The sequence below is a fragment of the Triticum aestivum genome, chromosome 3B, assembly GCF_018294505.1.
Source record: "Triticum aestivum cultivar Chinese Spring chromosome 3B, IWGSC CS RefSeq v2.1, whole genome shotgun sequence".
Classification (NCBI taxonomy): domain Eukaryota; kingdom Viridiplantae; phylum Streptophyta; class Magnoliopsida; order Poales; family Poaceae; genus Triticum; species Triticum aestivum.
In genome coordinates this window covers 409,325,679-409,352,968 of record NC_057801.1, presented here as the reverse complement: position 1 = coordinate 409,352,968, position 27,290 = coordinate 409,325,679, and positions in this window count along the sequence as shown.

Below are 27,290 nucleotides of genomic sequence, written 5' to 3'. Positions count from 1 at the left end.
ATGCGTGCCCGTGGGTTGAAGTCATCAAGCATTCCGCTTGTATTGAAGGTGCCCGTCGGGCCCTTGCCCGCGCAAAGGTGCACTGGGGCAAGATGGATGCCCAGAAGCTCGTGACGGACCCGCCACCAGAGGGCAAGGAGCATCGCACGCCCGAGATGTATTATAAGAGTGTGCTGAAGGGCGCCCGCACTATTGCGGGTGAGTGCTCCAAAGATGTAATATTTGAGTAGACTCGCATTTTGTTATCCTGTGCGCTGAAAACTTGGTTCATATGCGCTAAGCAACGCTTGTTAATTTAAAATATTACCTTCTGTGCGGCTGTTTATCAAATCTGAGAGATGGCAAGTCGTCGGCTTCAGCCCCCATGCCACGAGTGCTGGGGTGTTCGGGATAAACTCGAGCGCTCTTGTTCCCATTTTTGGGTCCATCTAGGGAGGCGCTCGACACAGCGAACAAGGCAACCGGACTTATAATGCTTGAACACTCTCACTTAGCCATAGAATTCTATAATTTTAAATTTCGGCGAAGCCCCTAGTCTTCGGAAGGCCGAATTTGGGGCGCTATCCACGCCTTGGCCGGACAGTATCCGGCTCCTCGCTCTAAGCGGCATAAGTCTTTAAGGACTCGCAAAAAACCTCTCGAACAGCGACCGGCTCTCGCCTCATCATGACGGTCAGTTTTAGCTTTCTCCACTGAGGCGTTAACCCAGCTCAACTGGGGCGCAATCGCAGTGGTTCTCCCAGTGCTACCTTAGCCGATATAACGGAACGTAAGGTACCAAAACATGGGAGCCGGGCAAACCCAACTATTGACCCAAGACATGATTCGGAGCCGATGCATATAGTGCTATAAGTTCGGGGTGCCGCACTTGTGAAAGTGTTCGGACTCATCACACCATAATGCGGGGAACATAAGCCCCTGGTGTGTATTAGCCGTACCAAAGTGTACGGATGCAATATGCCGTGGATGAACATATGTATGAAAAGGAAATGCAATTATAAGCAAAAAGGTGCTGCATTGTTTTATTCAATAAGTGCTGCTACGAATGCAGAACGATACAAATAGTGCGATAAGCAAGGTATGGGACTGTTAAACATGTCCCCCTCCAGGGGTAGGCTGCAGATTGGTGTATAAAAATGCTCGTAACGGAGACCACCTGTATATTCGTTGTAGCCTTTATCCTTCCCTGGCTGTTGCATCGTGAGTTCGGCAGATCTGCTGCCGGACAGGGCCTCTGACAAACGGAGTCCTGTGTGTAAAAAATAAAAGGTAAAAAGAAAAGAAAAAAGAACGACACACTTGAGAGCCCCTGGTGCGGTTGAGCCGCAGTCTGGGTTTATCGTGGTCGTGCCCCTCTCCCCATGCCCATGGTATCTTCAGAGCGTAATGGTGTATGCGAAGGACCTGCTTTAACGTTTCGCAGGAGCTGGGGTTGGGGCCGCACTGCTACGCGTGCTCGGAATGTGCCAGGTGGTCTTCTTGTAAGTTACTCCGGGCGCGCTTAGCTGTGTCCGGCCACTTAGAGGCCAGACTCGAGAATTGCCTTAAGAGGATGCATTGCACTTCTGCCGCGAGAGCTGCTGTATGTTCCTCCATGCGGAGAGAACGTTCAGTGTTTCCGTTGACCGTGATGACTCCTCGAGGGCCTGGCATCTTGAGCTTGAGGTATGCGTAGTGCGGCACCGCGTTGAACTTTGCAAACGCAGTACGTCCGAGCAAGGCATGATAGCCGCTGCGGAACGGGACTATGTCGAAGATTAACTCCTCGCTTCGGAAGTTATTCGGGGATCCGAAGACCACTTCCAGTGTAATTGAGCCTGCACAATTGACTTCTACACCTGGTATGACACCTTTAAAGGTCGTTTTGGTAGGTTTAATCCTTGAGGGGTCTATGCCCATTTTGCGCACTCTATCCTGGTAAAGTAGGTTCAGGCTGCTGCCGCCGTCCATCAGGACTCTGGTTAGGTGAAATCCATCGACGATTGGGTCTAAGACCAGTGTGGCGAATCCGCCGTGGCGGATGCTGGTGGGGTGGTCCCGTCGGTCAAAAGTGATCGGGCAGGAGGACCATGGATTGAACTTCGGGGCAACTGGCTCCATCGCGTAGACATCCCTGAGTGCACGCTTCCGCTCCCTTTTGGGTAAGTGCGTTGCGTATATCATGTTCATCGTCCGTACCTGTGGGGGAAAACCCTTTTGTCCTCTATTGTTTGGCGGTTGGGTCTCGTCCTCGTCATTGCTATGTAGCCCCTTGTCATTGTTTTCGGCAATTAACTTGCCTGCCTGCATGAATACCCAACAGTCCCTGTTGGTGTGGTTGGCTGGCTTTTCGGGGGTGCCGTGTATCTGGCACAAGCGGTCGAGTATTCGGTCCAAATTGGACGGACCCGGAGTAGTTCTTTTGAATGGCTTTTTCCACTGACCGGGTTTAGAGCCTCTGAATCCGGCATTGACTGCCGTATCCTCAATATGATCACCGTTAATGCGGCGTTTGTTTTTGTTGCGACGCGGCCTGCCATTTCGGTCCTTGAAGTCTGGACTGCTAGAATTTTTGCTGAGGTTGTTGCTGCGTGCTAGCCAGCTGTCCTCACCCGCGCACAAGCGGGTCATGAGTGATGTGTGGGCTGCCGTGGATTTTGGCTTTTCCTGTCCCAGGTGCCGGGCAAGCCACTTGTCGCGGATGTTATGCTTGAAGGCCGCGAGGGCCTCCGCATTCGGACAGTCAACAATTTGGTTTTTCTTTGTTAAGAACCGTGTCCAGAATTGCCTGGCCGATTCGTCTGGCTGCTGAATTATGTGGCTTAGGTCATCAGCGTCTGGTGGTCGCACATAAGTGCCCTGGAAGTTATCGAGGAATGTGGCTTCCAGGTCCTCCCAACTCCCAATTGACTCTGCTGGCAAGCTGTTGAGCCAATGCCGGGCTGGTCGTTTAAGCTTGAGGGGGAGGTATTTGATGGCGTGAAGATCGTCACCGCGGGCCATGTGGATGTGAAGGAGATAGTCTTCAATCCAAACCGCGGGGTCTGTTGTGCCATCGTAGGATTCAATATTGACGGGTTTAAAACCTTCGGGGATTTAATGATCCATTAATTCATCTGTGAAGCATAGTGGGTGTGCGGCGCCTCTGTACTGGGCGATATCATGACGGAGCTCAAGGGAGCTTGGTCTATTTTGTTCGGCCCGGCCGGTCTTACCGTGTCCGGCGCGACGATTGTCGTCACGTATGTGGGACGCCCACGCGATCCATAGATCGATCTTGATTGTCTTGCCTTATCCTCCAATATATCTCGCAAGTCCGGAGTGTTCCCCTGTGGCCGTGTGCTTTTCGAGCGATGCCGGGGTACGGGTCTGGTGAAGGGCCTAGAGGCCGCTCTGTCGCGACCACGGGGTGGTCGGTCAGCCGTATTGTCTCCTGGTGATGCGGGTTCGTAAGCCTCCTCCTCTAATCGGGGGAGCAACTTGCGTTTAGGGTAGCTTTTGGAGGGGCATTCGAGCTCATGCTCTTCGGCCGCGAGGACTTCAGTCCATCTGTCGACTAGCAGATCCTGATCAGCTCTAAGCTGTTGCTGCTTTTTCTTGAGGTTGTTCGCCGTGGCCATAAGCCTGCGTTTAAAACGCTCTTGTTCAACGGGATCCTTAGGCACGACGAATTCATCGTCGTTGAGGCTTGCTTCGTCTCCAGAGGGAGGCATATAATCCTCTACCTCTTCTTCTACCACTCTCTCATGAGGGCTGGCGTCTCCGTCCTCCTGCGCTGCATCTTGCTAGAGCCGGTTGTCTTCGGCACTGTTCGGTGTATTATTGTCTCCGGTGCCGGAGTCTTCATTCTTGCTGTGGCGGGATTTAGGGCGGCGCCGCTGGCGCCGGCGCTTGGGCTGCTTTTTGGAGGGGTCATCCTCCTCTGTTCCTTCGCCATTCCCATCTTTTGGGATATCCACCATGTATATGTCATACGATGAGGTGGCTGTCCAGTGCCCAGTGGGCGCTAGTTCTTGGTCGTCTCCGGCATCGTCGTCCATACCGTCGATGTCCTCGGAGTCGTAGTCTAGCATGTCGGTTAAATCATCGACAGCGGCTACCAAGTGGGTGGTGGGTGGGCTTTGAATTTCTTCATCGTCCGCATCCCAACCGTCCTGACCGCAGTCCGGCCGGGGCTCTCTTGATAACGAGAGATATTTTAGTGAACTCAAGATGTCACCGAAAGGTGAGTGTTGAAAGACGTCCGCTGCAGTGAACTCCATGATCGGCGCCCAATCGGATTCGATCAGGGCGGGCGCGGGGGTTTTGGAGTCCGGCGAGGAGTCCGGCACCTTGGAGTCACGGGCTTTATGAGGGACAAAGTCAGTGTTCGGCTCTATCGCCGTAGAGGTTGCAACACCCGAGGCGATGTCTAGCCATCCGTCCTCAATCTGCGCGGCCGGCTCCGAATTGAGGATCGGAGCGGGCTCGAGTGCGGCCTCCAGGGTACTGTCCGGCGACAGAGCTAAATCATGCCCAACGTGACAGTGCGGCACACTCGGCTGTGGCTCGAATCCGTCGAAGATCAAGTCCCCGCGGATGTCAGCCGTGAAGTTCAAACTTCCTAATCTGACCTGACGGCCAGGGGCGTAACTTTCGATCTGCTCTAGATGGCCAAGCGAATTGGCCCGTAGTGCAAAGCCGCCGAATATGAAGATCTGTCCGGGGAGGAAGGTCTCACCCTGGACTGCATCGTTGATGATGATCGAAGAAGCCATCGAGCCTATCGGTGACGACACAGAGGAACTCTCGATGAAAGCACCAATGTCGGTGTCAAAACCGGCGGATCTCGGGTAGGGGGTCCCGAACTGTGCGTCTAGGCGGATGGTAACAGGAGACGAGGGACACAATGTTTTACCCAGGTTCGGGCCCTCTTGATGGAGGTAAAACCCTATGTCCTGCTTGATTAATATTGATGATGTGGGTTACAAGAGTAGATCTACCACGAGATCAAGGAGGCTAAACCCTAGAAGCTAGCCTATGGTATGATTGTTGTTCATCCTATGGACTAAGGCCATCCGGTTTATATAGACACCGAGTCGGTTACAAAGGTAGGAGATCTACATATCCGTATCGCCAAGCTTTCCTTCGACGCCAAGGAAAGTCCCATCCGGACATGGGACGAAGTCTTCAATCATGTATCTTCATAGTCTTGGAGTCCGGCCGATGATGATAGTTTGGCTATCCGGACACCCCCTAGTCCGGAACTCCCTCACTCTCCCTCACGGACCTTGTAGGCTTTAGATCTCCATACTATGCAGCGGGCCTCGTTTTGGTCTTCGGGAAGTTCCTTCCTAATTATGTAGGCTAGGAATGGTTCCGTCCACGGGGCAATGACTGCCGTTATTTCGTGGGCTGAAGGTGTTATTTCATTGGCTGGGCCACCGATTGTGTCTGAATGTTCGGTATTGGGCGGTGGGGTTGGTTCCGGGTTGTTGTTTCCGGACTCCTCTTCCCATAGTACGGATGGCTTAAAAAGCCGCTCCAGGAAGATGTTTGGAGGGACAGCATCGCGCTTTGCACCGATGCGTGCCAACACGTCAGCCGCCTGGTTATTATCCCGGGCTACATGGTGGAATTCACGTCCTTCAAACTGAGCTGACATTTGTAAGACGGCGTTATGGTAGGCTGCCATTTTCGGATCCTTGGCGTCAAAGTCTCCATTTACTTGGGATATTGCGAGGTTTGAATCCCCACGAACCTCTGGGCGTTGAATGCCCATGGAGATTGCCAGCCGGAGACCATGTAGAAGGGCCTCGTATTCGGCTGCATTGTTGGAGTCCGTGTACATTATCTGAAGTACGTATTGGACTGTGTCCCCAGTTGGGGAAGTCAAGATGACGCCAGCCCCCAAGCCGGCCAACATTTTGGAGCCGTCGAAGTGCATGATCCAATTGGAGTATGCGCCGTACTCTTTAGGGAGTTCGGCTTCGGTCCATTCAGCGATGAAGTCGGCCAAAACTTGCGACTTTATAGCTCGCCGTGGTTTGTAGGTTATGTCGAATGGTAGGAGCTCAATGGCCCATTTTGCAATCCTGCCCGTCGTGTCACGGTTGTTTATAATGTCGTTGAGAGGTACTTCGGAGGCTACTGTTATCGAACACTCTTGAAAGTAGTGTCGTAGCTTCTGGGTTGCCATGAACACCGCGTACACTATCTTTTGATAATGTGGATACCGGGACTTGCATGGAGTTAAGATAGTGGATACGTAGTACACTGGTTTTTGAAGAGGGAATTTGTGTCCTTCTGTTTCTTGTTCGACGACGAGCACCACGCTTACAACTTGATGTGTTGCCGCGATATATAATAACATTGGTTCGCCCAAGTTGGGCACGGCCAGGACCGGATTTGTTGCTAATATGGCCTTTATTTCATCAAGTCCGGCCATGGCGGCATCCGTCCATTCGAAGTGTTCAGTGCGCCGGAGGAGGCGATAAAGGGGCAATGCCTTTTCTCCCAAGCGGGAGATGAAGCGGCTTAGAGCCGCCACGCATCCAGTCTTTTTTTGTATTTGTTTGAGGTTTATTGGGATATCCAACTGTGACAAAGCTCGGATCTTGGCTGGGTTTGCTTCAATTCCTCTACCGGATACAATGAAGCCCAAGATCTTTCCGGCTAGTACGCCGAAAAAGCATTTTCCGGGTTGAGCTTAATGTCATATGCTCGGAGGTTGTCGAATGTGACCCTCAAATCGTCTACTAGAGTCTCGACGTGTTTGGTCTTGACGACCACATTGTCTACGTATGCCTCCACTGTTTTTGCCAATCTGGATTGCCAGACATGTCTGAATCATGCGCTGATATATTGCGCCGGTGTTTTTGAGCCCGAAGGTCATTGTGTTGAAGCAGAATGGTCCGTATGGAGTAATGAATGCCGTTGCGGCTTGGTCTGTCTCCGCCATCTTGATTTGATGGTAGCCGGAGTATGCGTCGAGGAAGCACAATGAATCGTGCCCTGCAGTAGCATTGATGATTTGATCGATGCGGGGAAGGGGGAAGGGATCCTTTGGACAAGCCTTGTTAAGGTCCTTAAAATCGACACACAAGCGCCAGGATTTGTCCTTTTTTGGTACCATTACCAGGTTTGCGAGCCAGTCCGGATCTTTTATGTCTCTGATGAATCCGAGTTCTAATAGTTTGGCTAGCTCCTCTCCCATTGCCTGTCTTTTGGGTTCAAAAAATCGCCGAAGACCCTGTTTGACTGGCTTGAATCCTTTTAGGATATTTAGGCTGTGTTCTGCCAACCTGCGTGGGATTCCTGGCATGTCTGAAGGGTGCCAGGCAAAGATGTCCCAATTTTCCCGAAGGAATTCTCGTAGTGCGACGTCTACATCAGGGTTTAATTGTGCCCCAATGGAGGCCGTCTTTGTGGGGTCTGTTGGATGGACTTGGAATTTGACTATTTCATCCGCTGGATTAAAAGAGGTGGACTTGGATCTTTTATCGAGTATCACATCGTCCCTGTTCACCGTGGAGCGCAGCGCAGTGAGTTCCTCTGCCGCTAGGGCTTCGGATAGTGCCTCTAGGGCTAGTGCGGCTGTCTTATTTTCGGCACGGAGTGCTATGTCCGGATCACTAACAAGAGTGATGATTCCATTGGGCCCGGGCATTTTAAGCTTCATGTACCTGTAATGGGGTATAGCTTGAAAAATTGTGAATGCCTCTCGCCCTAATAAAGCATGATATCAGCTGCTGAACGGGGCCACTTGTAATGTGACCTCCTCGGACCTGTAATTGTCCGGCGAGCCGAACACCACATCCAGTGTAATTTTTCCTGTGCAGCGTGCTTCCCGACTAGGGATTATTCCTCTAAAGGTTGTGCTGCTTCGCTCAATGCGGCTCCAATCTATTTCCATTTTTCGAAGGGTTTCCTCGTAGATGAGGTTTAATCCGTTGCCGCCATCCATGAGTACCTTAGTAAGACAAAAGTCGTCCACTATTGGACTGAGGACCAATGCGGTTGGTGCTCGGGCTGTTCGGGATTTAGGTTCGTCACTGGCGTTGAAGGTGATAGTCGTGTCGCTCCATGGATTTATTGTTGCTACTTGGTAGACTTCGGCGAGGTTGCAGAGTGTTTGTTTCCGCATATTATTTGATGCGAAAGTCTCAAAGACTGTTAATACCGTACTGGTACTGTTGGGCTGGTTCAGTGGGGCTAGAAGCTCTTCGCCACTTTTGGCCACATGCCGTAGTATCCAACATGCTCGAAGGCTATGTGTTGGAGTGGCGCCCCCTGTACTATGGATTTTACAGGATCCGCTGAGCCATCCCTCCAGTGCGGTTTTGTGCCCTTTAGGGGGTTTTTGCTTTTTGGTTTTTGTCCCAGGTGCCTGAGCATGATGCACCCTTTTATTTCGGACTAGGGTTGTGTTCGGAGCCGGATTGTCCCAAAACTTGGTTTCGGTTTTCCAGGAACTCTCCATCATACAGTACTTTTGTACTATGGACGCCAGGTCGGCGAAGCGTGTAATTTCACGACAACTTATGGCGTTCATGAGTCCCTTGTCCGTACAATTGTTGCAGAAAATTGAGATTGCGCTTTCCTCACGGCAGTCCTTTATCCTGTCCATAACCAGGAGGAATCTGGCCCAGTAATGATGTACTGTTTCAGCGGGCTCTTGCCGGATTTGAGATAGATCGCTTGTGTTTGGGTGGGCAGGTGGAATTAAATTCGGAACGCCGCCCAATCTGAGGCTCAAGGGCCGAAAAGTTTCCGAATTTGGAAGCTTGGATTGTTGGATGTTGTCCGACGAATCTGGTCCGCTGCTTGACTTTAGGTTCAGTACTTGATTGACGTCTGTCCCTCCGCGGGAATCCGGCATGGAGGGATCAGGAAGCAGGACATAACTGGTCTTTAATATAGAAGAAGAGTCGTCGCGCTGTTCCTCTACCACAGCAACGTGGTGGGTAGCCTGGGGAGAGTTGATCTCTCTCAGATCGGTTTTAAGCCTAATCTGATCGTAGTCTATAGTGACTCCCAGGGCGGCGATGCGATCCAAGAGCTCGTTTACGGAGGAGAGCTCCATCGGATCTAGCTGCTCGGCGAATTCTGAGTTGACGTGAAGATCGCTTTTGATGACCCGAGAGATCATTGTCGGAGCGGCGGCCGAACAGGCGGTCATAAGAAAACCACCTAGCCGGATAGTTTGGCCGGTGGCCAAAGCTCCTTTGGCAACGGTACCGTCTTTAAAGATGGGAAGAGGCATCCTTCCTGATTACGACGACACAGAGGAACTCTCAATGAAAGCACCAATGTCGGTGTCAAAACCGGCGGTTCTTGGGTAGGGGGTCCCGAACTGTGCATCTGAGCGGATGGTAACAGGAGACAAGGGACACGATGTTTTTACCCAGGTTCGGGCCCTCTCGATGGAGGTAAAACCCTACTCCTTCTTGATTGATATTGATGATATGGGTAGTACAAGAGTAGATCTACCACGAGATCAAGGAGGCTAAACCCTAGAAGCTAGCCTATGGTATGATTGTTGTTCGTCCTATGGACTAAAACCCTCCGGTTTATATAGACACCGGAGAGGGCTAGGGTTACACAGAGTCGGTTACAATGGTAGGAGATCTACATATCCGTATTGCCAAGCTTGCCTTCCACGCCAAGGAAAGTCCCATCCGGACACGGGACGAAGTCTTCAATCTTGTATCTTCATAGTCTTGGAGTCCGGCCAATGATGATAGTTCGGCTATCCGGACACCCCCTAGTCCAGGACTCCCTCAGTGGGCCAGCCCAATAACGGCCTACTTAATAAAGGCCCATTTACAGCCCGAAACCAGATCTGGCCCGTTAATTATTCGCCCAATATTTGGGCTCATTTACGGCCCGAAGCCAGATCTGGCCCGTTAATTGTTCGCCCAATATTTGGGCCCATTTGCGACCCAAAGCCAGATCTGGCCCATTAATTGTTTGCTGAATATTCGGGCCCAACTACAGCCCAGTGACTTTCGGCCTGTTAGAGGCCTGATGTAGACATGGGCCCATTTCAGCCTGGTGTGACTTTCGGCCTGGGAATGGCCTGTGCTGCCCATGGGCCATATATGGTCCGACGGGACATCGGGCCCACTAACGGCCCGTGCTAAAGGTGGCAACAGTTAAGGCCAACGTGACTTTGGGCCTGTTAAAGGCCTGTCACGTAATTCGGCCTGTTGATGCCTGTACTAAGCTTTCGGCCTCTCAAAGGCCCATGATATCAGTGGGCCAACTAAGGCCCAAGATATGTTTCGGCCTGGTAACGGCCCGTGAGCTAACTGGGCCCATAACGGCCCGGTCTACATTTCGGCCTGCTGAAGGCCCGTCGACGACTAGTGAAAATTGAGGCCCAACATGCATTTTGGCCTGCTAAAGGCCCGTGGTTTTATCTCGGCCGTAACAGGCCAGTACAATATTCAGCCTGTTAATGGCCCAACACTACCTGTGCCAAACTAAGCGCTGGGTCGACAAAAGGCCCAACTAAAATATAGGCCGGTGTAAGTTTGGGCCTGGCGCAATGTGTGAAGGCCCCAATCATTCGGGCCCAAGAAAGACGCAGGCCGGCCCAATTGTGGCCCGCTAAAAACTTGGCCCGTTATCGAATGTTTCGGCCCAGTCGACTGCATCTGATTTTTTTCTAGATAGCAAATGATGGCAGTAACTAGTAGGAATTAAGAACAAACCTACTCTATACAATAAAGAAATTACAGCATAGTAACTAAGAATAAACCTACACTATACAATAAAGGATTTAAGGTAAATTACATCCACTGGGCATCGAAGTTCGCCACCAGTGATCATAAAGCACAACGAAGAAGCATATTACAAAAACTAGGCACCATTGCAGCGTAACAAAATAATACTAAACCGAGACCACTTCCAAGATAGTTCAAGAAAGGTTAGCCTTGCGGGGGAACTGCTGCACAAGCTGCTGAGCAAGGCTGTGAGACTGGCCTAGCATGTTGGTCATAGCTTCCAGGTGTAGCTGTTTAGCGATGAGGTTCTCATTGGTGTTCTCCGCAATCTTTCTTAGAGATAGGACTTCAAGTCGAAGTTGAGTTGCAGAATGCCTTTCTGCTAGAACTTGGGACTGAAGAAGTCGAACTGATTCAGACAACGAATTTTTTTTGAGCTTGTCTGACTGTTAGTCTCAAGTAACTTGAACACTGCATCAAGACAAGACTTTGGGGTTGTCTCGCTATCTTCAAGATGTTTTGCCTTCTTTGCTGCAATATATGTTGGGTTTGTCTCACAACCTTCAGCAGACTTGTGCATGCCATCAGGCATATCACCCTGAAACAAAGCAGAGAGATGACAGGTTTTGCACGTGTATAAACAAAGATGATAACTGTTCTTTCAATTCTATCCAATTTCAAATTAGAAAATAAAGAGTAAGTTCAAAATATCAATAGCATAATTTGGCATTGTTCATAATGCGGGGAGCTTCACCATGCTACTAGATTACCATGTCAACATAACAAGCATAGATGAAGGGCAAAGAAAATCATTGTATCTATTTTGTATAATGTGCATGGCATGTTGTTCATATCATCAGCCACATCAGTAAGATAAAACAGGAGATGATAAGGTGCAAACGTGGGCTGCTTCACCACACACTGGATTATAGATCCACAAAACCAAGCATACATATAGGGAGTATTAAGTAATATGCATGGTATGAATAAGAAATTTGGTTTTACAAGTAAAACTTAGAACTTAGGGTTCTTACAAACATGCATTTTGGTAGAAACAGCAAACTAAACAGCAGTAAACGATAGGGAGTGTGAGCGAATTAAACAACAGTTGAGGATAAAGGCTTTAGAAGGACTGACTTACATTAACAGTTAACACCAGCTTTATAATGCCCTTCTCCATATCAAGGGAAGGATAACTCAAGAATTTCAGCACAGAATCTTCTTCATAAGCATTGCCTGTACTCTACATTTTGTAGAGAGTAATTATAGAGATGATAATACTGGAAGGGATAGAGGATAATGAAGATAAGATGTAGATTGATGCTACATAATCAACTACCAATCCCTGGAAGTACAAGCATTACAGGACAAAATGTACTGACAAGAGCAATGGGCTACACTTCTGCACTGGCATTGTCTGTGTATTATACTTGTTGGTAAGATTAAATATAGATCTGATCTTTTTTAGTAAATTGTGGGAGAGGGAGATAAGATGCAGAATGCTACAAAATGAACCAATCCCTCTTCCCATAATACAAGAGTGTTTTGAACACTGGTGTACTATACAAAATGTTCTTGTATTATGGGATGGAGGGAGTAGCTGTTAATGTAAGTACATGATAGACCAGGTTTAGTCCTTACAAGAGGACTGCAGAGCTAAACCTCTTCAAAAGAATTGGGTTGATTCTAAATTTGTGTAAGAGTCCATATGGATCTTATAATGTCCACCAAATGGACGATTACGAGGCTAACATGTGCAGTGATGCTACATAATCAAACAGCTATGAAAGTAAGTATGGTCATACAGGGCAAGAGGTACTCACGAGAGCAATGCAGTGTGCAGTATAGTTGCGAGATTATGTGGTCCCTTGAGAACGAATGTTCTTCTGCTAACAGTTTTCGTACAAGTGAAACATTAAGGCAAATGCAGAAATGTAGTTAAAATTGTGATGTGATATCATAGAGAGTACCTTACGCTGCAGCCGAGACCAATGTGTAGCACCGTCAGATAAATGTAGCACCGGAGACTTTACAGAAATTTCGTTCAGAGGCTTGCCATCGAAGTGCGCTTTCCTTAGGTAGGAACGATACTTCATAAACGAGTGCTTGAAAAGCGCAACCAACTCTTGCTCGTCATCACAATCCAGTTTACTCCTCGCCTATTTAAAAGAATGAAATCTTGTGTCTTCTGTCAGCAGAAACATATGCAGTAATGACCATGAATAACATTAGTACATTATTTACGCATAAGTTGCGGAGGAAGACTGGAAATTGTTCTGTGTCTGCGGTATAATATTTCCATGAAGGAAAGATGCGCACAAAGTTCCTGACAACAACATAAGCTTCGTCTTCTAAACTGGGAAGAAATGGAACAGGGGTCTTATTTGCTGCAATTGGGGCTCTCTCTGGTTCAAAAAGGCATTTGGCAACTGGATTTGGTGTACTCTTTGCTAGAATGGGTGTTTTGCGTCGTACAGCTGGTGCTATGTCAACTGGCATAATCATACTGTTTGCTGCAGTTGGGGTCTGCTGAGTTGGGGCATCAGAAATGACCAGTGTAGTAGGGCTAGAATCTGCTAGAGTTGGGGTATTTTGTGGGTCAGGTGATATTGCAACTACACCTAATGGGCTATTTGATTTATCAGGTGCCACTACCTTTTCCAAATACTTTGCTTGTGCTCCTACATGATCAGCAATCGCTCTCTTCCTTTTGAACGTCTGATACATAAGAACAGCATTTGAATGGATAAATATGGTATGATGACAGATGGAATATGTACTGAAAATGGATAGGCAGGGCGTATTCACATACACGATATGTAAACAAAACTAATGGCAGTTCAACAAAGTAGAAGCAATGCAAAGCATCAGTTGCAAGATATGTGTGAGCAATGTAACCTTGGAAAGTTAGAGCAAGTACCTTGATGGGTGAATAAGATAGGGCATCTTCCTCTGACTCCTCCACTAGGGAGCTACATTGACTTAGGTCTTCCTCTAGCTCAGAATCACTGTTAGGATCATATTCTGAGCATGAATCTGTAGGTGCAGAGCGTTTGCATTGCATTGCATCGAGACTTGATTTCAGTCCCTTAATGCCAAGTTTGACAGCCATGGCATTGTTCTGCTTTATTCTTTTCACGCGCGCAAGCTCATAATCATTATGATGCTGTTTAGAATTTGAGATTCATGAAAACATAAAAAGTAGTCAGATTATCTATGGAATGCATTGCGGATTCAACTCGGAGAGTGTATCCCTATAAACACCTGCATATGCAAATTTCAGCTCCCCAACCGTGCCGACCAGACCACACACAGAAATACAAACCCCTTATGTCTCTATAACAGGCAGACACACATTTCAAAACTGAAGTAGGAACATTAGAATCATATGAAATTCGTATTTGAACAAATAAACTAAACAATTATGAGTGGCATAATGTTTAGCTTCAAGGGTGGAGTGTTGGTAGTGCGACACAAAGCAAGTAGGCAGATTGTATTCCATGTAAAAGATCGAAACCTATCTAAAAGCTGGAAATGGCACTTTCTTTCTATACAATGCAGTGTTCGTTACCCACACATGATGGAAGAGATCACATAGAGAAATACTATTCACTCAGTTCTACGGTTCCAATATTTAGAAACAGGGTGGTCCACCCTAAAAGAATATTGACAACAAATATGACAAGGCAAGCATAGATGTAGTGAATCAATCATTTACTTGTGAGCTTATTAGGACAAGTATGCAGAATTGTAACTGCAGTAAGAGACCATCCAAAATCTAAATGAAGAAGTTTGTCTAGCACTTATTGTTTGCAACTAATCGACGTGAATAATTGGATATTATATCGAATGAGTAAGAAAGACAAGTAAAATTGTCAACAAACCTGGCTTGCAGTAGTAATCTGGGTCAATGTCACTACGACCAACAATCCAAAATGACTAGTTTCTGTTCCGAGGGCCGGAATTTTGAAAACCCTATGAACTTTAGAGGTACTAAAGATTATCGAAATACATCTGAACCATTAAGTGTAGGTAGCACTGAGCACACAACAAACCCTAATGATAGTCCTGCCTAATGAGTAATGAATCAATTAGAAAGTGGGTGATGAGGAGTGGCTGCTGAGAGTTGAGGACGTATCTCAGGATAAATCGGGTTGGCTTGGTGGGTGCTGCATGCCTGAGCCCTGAACGGACGAGGAAGGTAGGCACGGCGGTGCGCCCGGGCAGAAGTGAAGCTGTTGGGCGAGCGGCTCCTGGCCTCCTGTTAGTCCGACGTCTCCTCCTAGAGTCATGCCGTCCGGGGACGCCAAGTCACCGGCGAGGCAGGCGGCTGGGGGCAAGTAGAGATCAGAAGCGCGCAGCAGAACAGAGGGGAATCGGGGCCCGGGACAACCCAAAATCCCAGGGTGGGCCGGCCCATCGTGGGCAACCTGTAGAGATACACACCCGAGCGGCGAACATGCATTTTCGAAACTAATTTAGGAACATTTAGCTGACCAATTAAACAACTCTGTTTTAATAATATCAGATTCGTATTTGAACATCTAAGCTTGTTTAGCTTGATGCGTGGAGCAGTGTTATTATGACACGAAGCATGTATTCTGATCGTATAGTGATCATAAAAGGGGGAAACTCTAAGCATTTTTTTAGCAAAAGAGGGTTTCCCCTCCGATTTCTGTTAAAGAAACCACCACGGAACCAACATGATCAATTAAACCCTAAGCATGATCAATTAAACTGTATTATGGCTGTGCCATGGCAGATTTGAAGCTGCAAACCAAAGAAATGATATTTAGCATCCATTGTTTGCTTCGAACTAAGAACTAAATTCTAAGAGCTGAAAATAAAGTAGAGTGACCAAGTTAAGATCTATTTTCTGGTTGAGATCAAAAAGTTGAGGAGATATGAAGTACCACCTCTCCTGCGGCGCCGTGTAGGCATCGGGGGTGCGATGGCTGTTGGTGGCGTTGAAGCAGATCTGCGACAGTAGATGGGTGCATCGGGGGATAAGTCCCGTTGCGGTGGAAGAGAAGGTCGTGTGAGCGGCCCCGGCAAAGAGGACGACGACGCCGATGAGCGAGAGGACGCGATGCAAGGCTATTGGTCCGTCGCCGTGGATGAGAAACGTCCATCACTAGCAGTGGACGACGTGGTCTTGGTAGGCACTCCGGCATGGTGGAGGACAGTGGCGATGGATGTGATGGAGGATGGTGGTGATGGATGGGGTGGCGGACGGAGGCTGGTGTGGGGATGGGGTGTTCTAGCGCGGATGGTGTATGAATGGGAAAATGGAGGGAGAGGTACGGGGAACCATGTTTTTGGGACGCGCCTGTCTGAAATATGGGAAAGTTACGAACTTAGCCCCCATTTAAAATTTGGACGTCTCGTCGGTTGGGAATAGGACGGTAATCTCGCATCTCGCCAATATTTGCCCAGAGCAATTGTGGGCGAGGAGAGGGTGGTTGACGCCCATGGTTGGCGCCCATGGTGTATGAACGGGGCTGACAGGTAGGGCGGTTGTGCCACGTCTGAGAATATTTGCCTACATCGATTTCGACCGAGTCGAGTTTGTTTTGCCGCCCACCATGTATGAATGGGGAATGGAGGGAGAAACAGAGGTCTTTTCGACGAGCTTGAATCAAATGTGTTTTGCCGCCCATGTTTGACGTTCACCATGTCGGAATGGGCTCAAAGGCGGTCGTGTCACGTCTAATTGAAGTTACTAACCTACCCCTATTTAGAGAAGTGGAAATTGGGCAGATGGATTGTCCGTGTAATGGGTAGACAGTAATTTCCATCTACCAAACACTTGGCTTCGGGCAGCGGACGTGGGAGTGGACATTTTGCTGCTCCTTTCGAATTTTGGGACAATAAGCATCCACGTTTACCCTGGCAACTAAATTCGAATCCATTTTGTATTCCTATATGAATCTTTATAAATCATCCTATGTGTTTTTATATATCTTCAAAAGGACGACAAAGATGTATTCCACTGTCATATATGAATATGGTTTACAAATGTCGATACTCAAATTCAGAAACTAGTATCCAGTTTAAGGTGAATTCGAATATTTGGAACACTTCATGTCCAACTCAAATGTCACACGCAGCATAATGTGTACTCCCATTTAGATATGTACACAAGCGATGTATCAAGATTCAAATACCGAGTCAATCAACCAAGAATGTACAGAACTAACAGACATATAAACACTTATAGAGTATATGGATCAATAATATCAACTAACATACATAAGCCAGGCCGCTGTACTTGTTTTTGGCTACAACAGCATCTTTTTTTAGCCAGCATCTTGGCCCTTTCTGATGCGTGCCACTTATGGTCCATCTATACTACTACTATTGCTAAATGCACATTCAGCCCGATTGGAATATTTGTAGGTCTGGCACAACAATCCAAATGAAATGTCTCCGAGTCTTATCAATTAATACAGACTTGTGCTCAAATAAAATTACAAACCAAAAAACAAAAAAGAACAATTATTACATGATCTCTAAAACAAATGGTTGGATTGATTACATGAACAGACAACACAAAGGTTATTCAACTATGGAAAGAACATTTCATCTATGATTTACCAAGTAGGAATTTAATTTCCTTTTTTCCTTCAGGACCTTAACAATCTGGTCAGTCTCAACTTGCTTCGTTTTGAAATCCACCAAATATTTAATGGTTGTCTTGAGTACTGCTTGTGATTGTGTTGTTTGCTTCCTCAACGTGTCAACTTCATCTCTAAGTGCAGAAGCAGAATCTCTTTCTACCACTAGTTTAGCCTCTAGAGCGTCAGCAGTTGGCAATTCATAATGCACGATTGGGCCGGTGCCACTGCTGTGCGACAATGCAACGTCCATGGGGACCTCGCTCTTTGATCTTGGGCTAACCTGTTTTGCCATTAAAGTTCCGATTGGATTCAGAAAAGTTGAAGTTAGCAAAACATCTCAACTGGGAGTTATAACAACAAACCAGTTAAACAAACAAGGAATTAAAGAGTTTCAATTGGATGCTGAAAAGTACTCCCTCCGTCCCATAATGTAAGACGTTTTTTAACACTATGCTAGTGTCAAAAACGTCCTATATTATGGGTCGGAGGGAGTAGTTATTAACATCATTGTAACCCGCTGTTGCAGCAGCAAAGCAGTTAAACAAACAAGTAGATATTTAAGTTAAGGCAAACAGGTAATTCTTAACATTAAGTATCAAACACATAGATAGGCGCAGTCTACAATATGATTAATAGGCTGTGCCATTATGTAATCAGTAGCAAACTAAATTAAGCCAAGCAACATAATTGAACAATTTTGCAATAAGTGGCTAACTAAAATTCCGAGAAGCAGGTAACTGAACTTACGCTAGTTCTTTGTACAGGCACACTGCAACTTCTTTTTCGCTGACAAGGTTGTACAAAGGAGTCCATGGCATCAATTGCTTGGATACGCAGTCCCAATACTTCTTTCTTCCAACACTGCATGGGTAAGTCGAATGGTTAATCTGGTAAGATGGTGCGTCCTTGATATGTTATATGAGGACGTGTAGTCAGACTAGTTGTAGCCAAACACATCACACTGGCTTTTACTGTATATTTCATGCAATTACTTTTGGCATATCGAGATCTAAGCAATCTACAATAGGATGAAATGACTGGCATCCTTCACATTATTGGCAAACACAGTTCATAGTAACAAGCAATTCAACCATTCTGTGGGTAAATCAAAAGCGCCACTGGAATATTTTTCACTATCCAATCATACACGCAAAAAGGGCAACGCCACCATAGGGGCTGGTATGGGCGGCCGCCTCAGGTGGCTGGAAAGTGTGCACCTAGTTTGAGTCGTCCAGGTTGGCCCATGCTAGTTTTGTTCGTCCCAATGCACGAGCAGGCAATGTAAAAAATGAAGAAAAATCTTTCAATTTGGATGAGTCAATAACATAAGTGCAAGGCAGACCCTATAGCAGGCTCACGGCCCAAATGAGCGCCTCCCATATCGATCGATAGCAGGAAAAATCCCAATTCATTTGCTCCAGCCTCCACTCTGGTTCGCTCCTAACCTAGCCACCGCTGGACAGACCGACACAGCACTTCCTCGCGCCCTCGTTCGAGGGCGGTCGCCGGGCTTCAAGCGAATGGAAGGACAAGAAGATGAAGTTCCAACCCTGGGTGTAGCCTGCGTGGGAGGCAGCGGCGGCAGCACGGGCATGGCATCGAGCTTGCGCAAATGGACTGTCGCAGCTTGCAAGAGTAGCATGCGCAACGAGCAGTTACATCACATCCCTGATTATATCTAATTCAACTCTTCAGTTTCTGGCCAATAGTTAAACCTGACGGTGTTGTAAAACTGCTTGTATGTAGGGAATCTATGAGAAAATGAAACCAATTTCTACTTATTTTATAACTCCCCCAATCAATACTGAACTGACTGAATCTGATGTACCTAATCAAGTTTCCGGTGCAAACATACAAGCTCATGTTGTTCTTGAGCCTGAAGTGTCTAATGAACAGACTGCTAATGAGGGATTTGATGCAAACATTTTACATGCTCCTAGTGATGAACATATAGTGTCTAATGAGGGATCTAATGCAAGAATTTTGCAAGATCATTGAAGGATTTAGTGTCTAATGATGATCTACTATGTTGAGAGAGACAGAGATTTGCAGGCATTGATGACAAGCAAATTATAGTGCATTTTCATAGCTTGAGGAAATGTCGAGGCCATCTACCAGAAAGTCCCCGTATCATGACAACATAGCATAAATACTTTTCTAATCTGTTGTTTGAAACTATTGGCATACTTGTGCAGGATAGATATATTGATATGCAGTTTGCACACTGGTTATACGTGCAATTACACTTCGATATTTTCAGCCAGAGAACGAATAATTCAAGCAGGTACAGACCATGTTTGTAGTCCTTCTACACCATGTTGCATTTTGTGTTTTTTGGTGCTTGCATCATTTAGTGTTTATAATCTGAACTACTTTGGATCATTAGCTGGTTTTCAAAGTGCATGTAGCTTCACATTTCTCAAGTTATGTTGATTTCCGGAGTGCAAGTGCCTTCGTATTTTTTAAGTTAAATGTTCGCCCCTGGTAACTTGAATTCGTGGATCAGCCACTGCACACAAATCATACACGAATGCCGGTACGAATTAAATGAAGTGCAGGGACTTACGCTAGCTCATTGTACAAGCTCACTGCAGCTCTACTTGCGCTTGGGATGTTCCATGTACAAGTCCATGTTACCACTTGCTTGGATGTGCAGGCCTTGTGCTCCTTGCATCCACCTCTGCATTTTTGACAAGGCGAATGGTTGATCAAATAAGAGGAATCAACCTTGGTGTTGTACCGGAGGACAGATACTTACAAGGTTATACGGGTGTGCAGGATGTGTACCAGATCCCGTAGCGCCGTCATGCTTCGCTAAAAAATGGATTTGCTTGTTTCAGATGATATCTCCAGAAGAAATAAGAATTAAAGTAAGAGTTGCATAGGCGTCTAAGCTAAGAGAGCAGTGAAAGGATATCCAAACATCGTCGGAACAGTGCACAAGGGAGTGATGTGTGGATACCTAGTTCAGGCCGGCGTTTGGGCATGCTTGCCTAGCTAGAGTGCGGGTCACTTCAGAGCCGTTGAGGTTGATGCGCTGGCATTGTCTGGCCGCGCACGGATGCAGATCTTGAGTGGCAGCAGAGCGCTTCGATGCGGTGGACGAGACCGTTGGTGAAGCCCCAACGTCCTTCGGGGGCGGAGGTGCGACGATGTGCTCGGTGAAGTAGCCCCGGTGAGTTGGGAGACAGCGTCGGTGAAGCCCACCTAATGTGGTGGAACTCGGTGTCTGTGAGGCACGTCGGTTGCGGCGTCCGACGTTGTCGGTGGACCACCCGGTGCAGTGGACGAGGGCATAGATGAGGTAGCTCCGGTGCAATGCTGAAGCGCGACCGTCATCTTCGTCGTCGGCGTCTGGCACAGAGGTGGGGAACGGTGGGGAAAGAGACGAGACGAGGGGCGATTCGAGGGACGGCGGCGAATAAGGGATTTGAGCAATCTGGGCACGGAAGGGGACGGTGGAGAAGAGAGATTTTGTAGTGCTGGAATTGGGGCTGCCAGATATTTCAATCCGAAACGTGGAAGCGCGAACTTATATTGTCGTCGTCCTTTTTTTGGGGGGGGGAGGGCGGGTGGGTGGCTGGGTGCTACGCGTTCGTCCGACACATGCGACCACCCGGACAGGACTATGCTTCGGTGCCTTAAGGCACCTGCCTTTGTGTCCATGACATGTGGGCCCAACAGGTGGCTGGCCCACATGTCAGTCACCCAAGGGTAGTTGCCTTTAAGGCACCGAAGCAGCGTCCACCCCGACACGACCCTAGTCTGCCTGGTGCGCCTACATTTGAGAATGCAAACGAATCTTCTTTCATTTGCAAACGAATCTATATGTATTACCATGCCCATGTTTTCCTTGCAATAATTAGTCATTCGAAACGAGATACTCCATCCGTTCACTTTTGTAAGTCGTTTCAGACAACTTAAAATGAACTGTTTTGCACATTGTCTGAAATGTCTTCAAGGTCTTATAAAAGTGAATAGAGGGAGTACTATAAATTAATTAATGAGGAGTTAATTGGAAAAAAACCGAAACAGTACACACGCTAACGTGGATTAGAGTGTGTCACATAATTAGTTATTTGAATTAGAGTGTGTGTCATGTAGTTAGTTATTTGAATTAGAGTGTGTGTCACGTAGCGATCTCCAATTCTAACGTGGATTTCGCATTTCACTGTATCCACGCTACTTTTTTAGTACAAATTCATCGGTATATGATGAACAACATGGTAGTGAGAAAACTTTTGGATGGATTCAAACATATGACCTACAAAATAGCACAACAATTTGAGCCAATGTCAACTTTTCGAAACTTACTATGGCACAAATTCGAAATAATTACCCGTATGCCTGGTCCTCGGTTCAAATCTTACAATGTACACCGAATTGAAACATCGATATTAATTCTCGTACTATGTACATTCAAATGTTGTTTTTAGCCCCCCCCCCCCCGTGCGCACAAACGCTACATACTTCCTGTACCGGTCAATCTTCCTCTCCTAACCACCTTAGCAAGCTATCGGTTTCCAACACACGTTCATTCTTTCTCTCCATGTTTTGATCTCTAAGTCTCTCAACTACACAACCCCTTTTTCCACTCCTATTACCAAATGTATTTACCTCACACACCCGCCATTGCACCCCATGCCGACCTCTCTCTCCCCCCCTCTCCCTCTCACCCTCTCGCGCTAAATACACGCATTGCCTATCTAGCCCCCCCAACCTCTCGTGCGCATGAACGCACGTTGTATATCTAGGCCACTCCCTCGAGACTGTCTCACTCTTTCTTCCACACGGCGGGCCACACTCGCTCTATCTCGCTCTCTTTATCTGAGTCTCGTTTAACCTCGTTTTCTTTCACACACAAATGATATATCTCCCTGTTCGGGCCTCGATCGACACACTCTATACTCTCTCATGCAGATTGTCTATCTAGGTCAGTCCATCCAAGCCGCCGCCACTCTTTCGACCTCATGGCGGGCCACGCTCACTCAATCTCTCTCTCTCTCTCTCTCTCTATCTCTCTGTGTGTGTGTGTGTATGTCTCGACTTACCTTGCTCTTTCTCAGACAAAAATGATATATCACCATGTTTGAGCCCAATTTGACCTATTCACATTGTATACTCTCTCAAGCACATTGTCTATCTAGGTCACTCTCTCCAACCCGTCTCACTCTTTCGATCGCACGGCGACCCTATGTGATCGGTTGACCTTGCTTCCTCCCACGCACAAAATATATCTACATGTCTGTGACTGGATCATCTCTCAAGCTCTATCTTACAGCCCTCACCCTTACCAAAAGCTCAATCGGACAATATCTCTCCTGAGCATATATATTTGTTCAATGAATGTCGGAGCACACTCATTTTGTCTCTCTATCTATATGTCTCTCGATTGACCTCGCTTTCCCATACCGTATATTCCACGCGTTGAAGCTAGTACCTCTCCATCCCTCGCAAAGCCGGAGCTATTTACATTGCGAGGGGCACTCCAACCTTGGATTAATTTGTATAGGCATTTATTCTGGTTAGTTTAGATTATATTTTCGTAGCATTCGGCCCACAACTACTCCAAACGCCGTTGCAACCCACGCAACTCCCCTATTTGATTTCCCTCTGGCTCGGGCCTTGCTCTCTTGCACGTCCTTTATCGCCTTCAATGTCGCACCATGGTATTATTGAAAGAACTATGTTGTTCTCTTTAATTATTATAAATAAGCTACAAAACTACACACCGATAGTCCACTTGGAATAGAACAAATTTCGACCCACAAATTAAAGTGCTACAAACTACACACCAAGGGGCCCACATGTCATGAAACAAATTTGGACCCATATACAAATTAAAAAATAAAGGATGAGGATCGAACATGCGACCGGCCCTTCAAGCCGCACGTCAATAGGCAACATACGTAGAATAGCAATGTTTGTTGTACCCCCTTTGTTCACATAATGTTTTTTATATTACCACAGCCTAATTAATGGATAACATGTAATATTATTTTTGGTACTATTCGCCTTCACTTACTGGTGGGTTCCATGTGTTCTCTCTCTCTCTCTCCTCCCCTTCTGCGTTTAGACGCACGGGCAAACAAGAAGAACTCGCGGGCGATGTCGCCGTTGACCATATCTGGACGCATTCACAAGTCACGGCACCAGTTTCACGTACTAGCAGCACTAGTCAGTGTGTACCTGCAATGCACGTTAATTTGGAAGTATATTAAGTGCATGCGGATATTAACTACTAGGATATTATTTGCGTGTTGTCATGTGATTAGCACTATTTTTGGCATGAATTAACTGCATGCTAAACGTGTTGAGCGCTCGACATTGAAGCAGTCTAGGTCGTTGGATGACAAGGAATACATGTGGCTTGATGACGTTTATATTTAATTTGATACGGCTCTAGTAGAACATTCAATCGATCAAACCATACATTTCGTTCAGTCTGACTCCGACTTTAAATTATACGATGATCGATATAAAATAAACGGAAATGATAAACGTTCAGATTTTAAGCATGGCAATCCGAACGTTTTTCATGGCAAATTTAGATTACGCGGCGGCGGCGGGGGCATCTCGCGGTGGGAAGCGGCTCCTCTGCCGTGCTCTGTGTGTCAGCCACTGACCGACAGCGACGGTGGCGTCTTGCGCCGTTGTTGGCGTACTCCTGGACGTTGGCCTAGCTTCAAGGAAGGCCAAAATATTCTGGACTTCGGAGCGAGTCAACTGGCGGGAGGAGGCGACTGGCGTTGGTGCAAGGAAGCGGTCGACGACAGCCATCCATGCCGCTGAGGGGGGCACTGGCACCCGCGCGGGGACAGGCGCTGTCAACGGCGCGGCGGAGACATTCGGGTGCACGGGCACCGGCATGGGCGCGCACGTCAGTGCACACACAGGCGCATGCACTGGCAGGTGCACGGGCACCGGCACGGGCGTGCGCGTCAGTGCACGCGCAGGCGCATGCGCTGGCAGGTGCACGAGCGCGTGAAAGTCGGTGGGGACCTCGTGGAACCCCGTGGCATCAAGCTCGGCGACAATGTGCGGCTCCCAGCCCATCAATGCCACGGGGATGGGCACTGGCGCAGTCGGGGCAACGGGAGCCGAAACGGGAGCGGGGACAGGCGCGGCGTCTTCCCGCAAGGCCAGTTCAAGATCGTCCCAAAGCACCTTATGTTCTTGAGACTCCGGCTGGGTGTCTTCCTCATGAAACTGGAACACTAAGGGAAGACCATTGTGATGCGGCATGGCGTACGTTTAGGTCAGACTAGTTGGAGGTAGACGACAGGAGAATCGGAGAGGAAGAGAGAGGATTGTGGCGATACAGGGTAGTGCGGGATTGATTTTAAACTGCGGCGCCGACGACATTAAAACTGGGAGCAGTTGGGACGACGGTGGGCGGCGGATCCTGGTCAAAGGGCTCGCCTCCCGGTGAGTCTGCACAGCGGTCTGATCGCACGCCTCCCTGATAGCCAGCGCAGCGGTCTGCTCGCACGCCTCCCGTCGACTCACACGCTTGCTGGGACAGCACCTGCCAATGAGAAGCGGGGACTCAATAGTGAAAGCGTTTTCCTTAACGTGACAGGTCTTTGTTCCAAAATACCTTGGCTCTTCATTTGTGCAACTTGTCATAAGCAGCTTGTCTCGAATTGAAGAAAAAACTTACGAAGTAATATTTGTGCCATATCACGTGACCATGCTCAGTTTCAAGAATTTATGCTCACTTTTGAATTTTCTGAAATTTAAGATCCAGGATTCGAAACAATATCATAACCTGCATCATGCAATAATTTTTCAAGCCGTACATCTGTCTTGTTGTATTTCTTAAGAAAGGATTTGGTCAAACATTTTGCTTAGTTAAACCTCCTTTCCGGTTTGTAGGGCTCAATTCAAAAATCTCACCAACCAAGGTAGATGGTGAGTGGTGGAACAATTGTTGTAGTTTGCAAAACCACTCAATTAATGTGCTTGTTTTCCTCAAAAATTGTGTTTACGAATGCATTAATTGCAATGCATGAATGAATAAAGTACATGCATTGGTCAATTTTCTCTTAATACTTGCATGTAATGATTTATTGCACCTTGAAATCTGAACATGTGATGGGGAACAACCAAATTGAGACTTACAAAATGGGAAAACTAAAATTTTGAGATAAGCCCTATAAACCGGAAAGGAGGGAGTAAAAGGATAATCCCTCCGTACCAGTGCATTGCTTGATATATTAACTCAAGTACTAGGTACGAACAAACAGTCTCAATTCTGTGCTCATCCTGGTGTAGTACAAGTAGTACTAGGCAGTGCAGTTGACGGGTGACCTTGACGAGCGGCGACCGAGGGATTTGAACCGTGCTCGACACGGTAGGTAACGTTGTCTAGTTACTAAAGCATCCCTCCCTTGTTCATCGGTAGTCATTATGGACCGGGGACATGAGGGGAATTTCCTAGGGCTGGAATTCTGGCCGGCAGATATTTCGACTTGAAACGCCGAGGCTCGACTGGTTTGGGTTGCGTAATGTGCGTACCACGCACGCCACCGAAGGACACGAGCCCGTTTTTTTAGGATCAACACGAGCCAAGGTCTGGCTGGTACGCCGATGGGTCCTACCATTTGAGAATACGAAAGGAACCTTTTAAATTGCCGAACGAATCTATGTGTATTACAATACCCGTATTTTCCTTGCAAATACTAATCTCAACGTGGTAATTGATTTATGACGAGTTGTTGAATTAGAGTGAATTTGTGATATAGTGATCTCAACGTGGATTTCACATTTCATGTTATCCCTAGTAAGTTTTCCAATGCAAATTCAAATTTAAAAGATGAACAATATGGAGGTGAGAAAACTTTGTATGTATCCAGCATATGACCACACACACAAACACACACACACAGACACACACGCACGAACACAACAACAATCCAATAAGTATAGTGCATCTATTTTTCCAACCCATGCATGTATGACACGAGTTCAAAAATACTCCTTCTATTCCTAAATATTAGTCTTTTAGAGAGTTCAACAAGTGACTACATACGGAGCAAAATGAGTGAATCTAGACTCTAAAATATGTCTATATACATCCGTATGTGCCAGTCCATTTGAAGCCTCTAAAAAGACTAATATTTAGGAATGAAGGGAGTAAAATGTAAGACATCCATGGTCCTCAGTTCAATATTTAAAATGAACATGAAACTGAAACATGAATATTAAGTCTAGTACTACAGTACATGCAAATGTTGTGTTTAGGAGGAGCTATGATTGTCGGGGGTCAACCCCTCGACCTTAGATAAAATTGTGGAGCTCTGCTTAGGGTTGTTTAGATTATATTTGTCCCCACCCTCCCAACCACCGATTGGTTGTGCACCCCAACCCCTCCTCCCTGGGAGAATATCATGTGCCCCCATACCTTACATGCTATATGCCGATACGAGTTGCTTGGAGCTTGTAGATCTGAGATATAGCAGCTCACATGATGTGTCTTAATTTTTTTGCAGGAAACCTTGATGAGTTTTAGAATTGCACATAATTTGTACAAAAACTACTTAGATGCCCTTTGATCCCGTATCCAACGACCTTGAAGCTCGTATCACCGTAGCATCTAAGATGAAGGAGGACATCATATTCTCCTGCATGTAAGAATATCATGTGCCACCACACCTTAGATGCTTTGGTGATACAAGCTCTTCGGAGGCGTTGGATTTGTGACACAACACCTCCTCGGTGGTTCGAATGGTTTTTTTTGCAGAAAAGCCCCAAAAGAGTTCGGCCACTGCTTACAAGCACAAAGACTGCTCAGATGCCATTGGACCTTAGATCAAACGACCTCCAAGCTTGTATCACCGTAGCATTCAAGCTGCGATAGCACCTTATGTTTTCTCGCACGGGAGAGTATGAGGTGCTCCCGCACCGTAGATTCTATGGTGATACGAGTTCACTGAGATCTAACGGCCCACAGTAGGAGGTTTGAATGTTTTTGCAATAT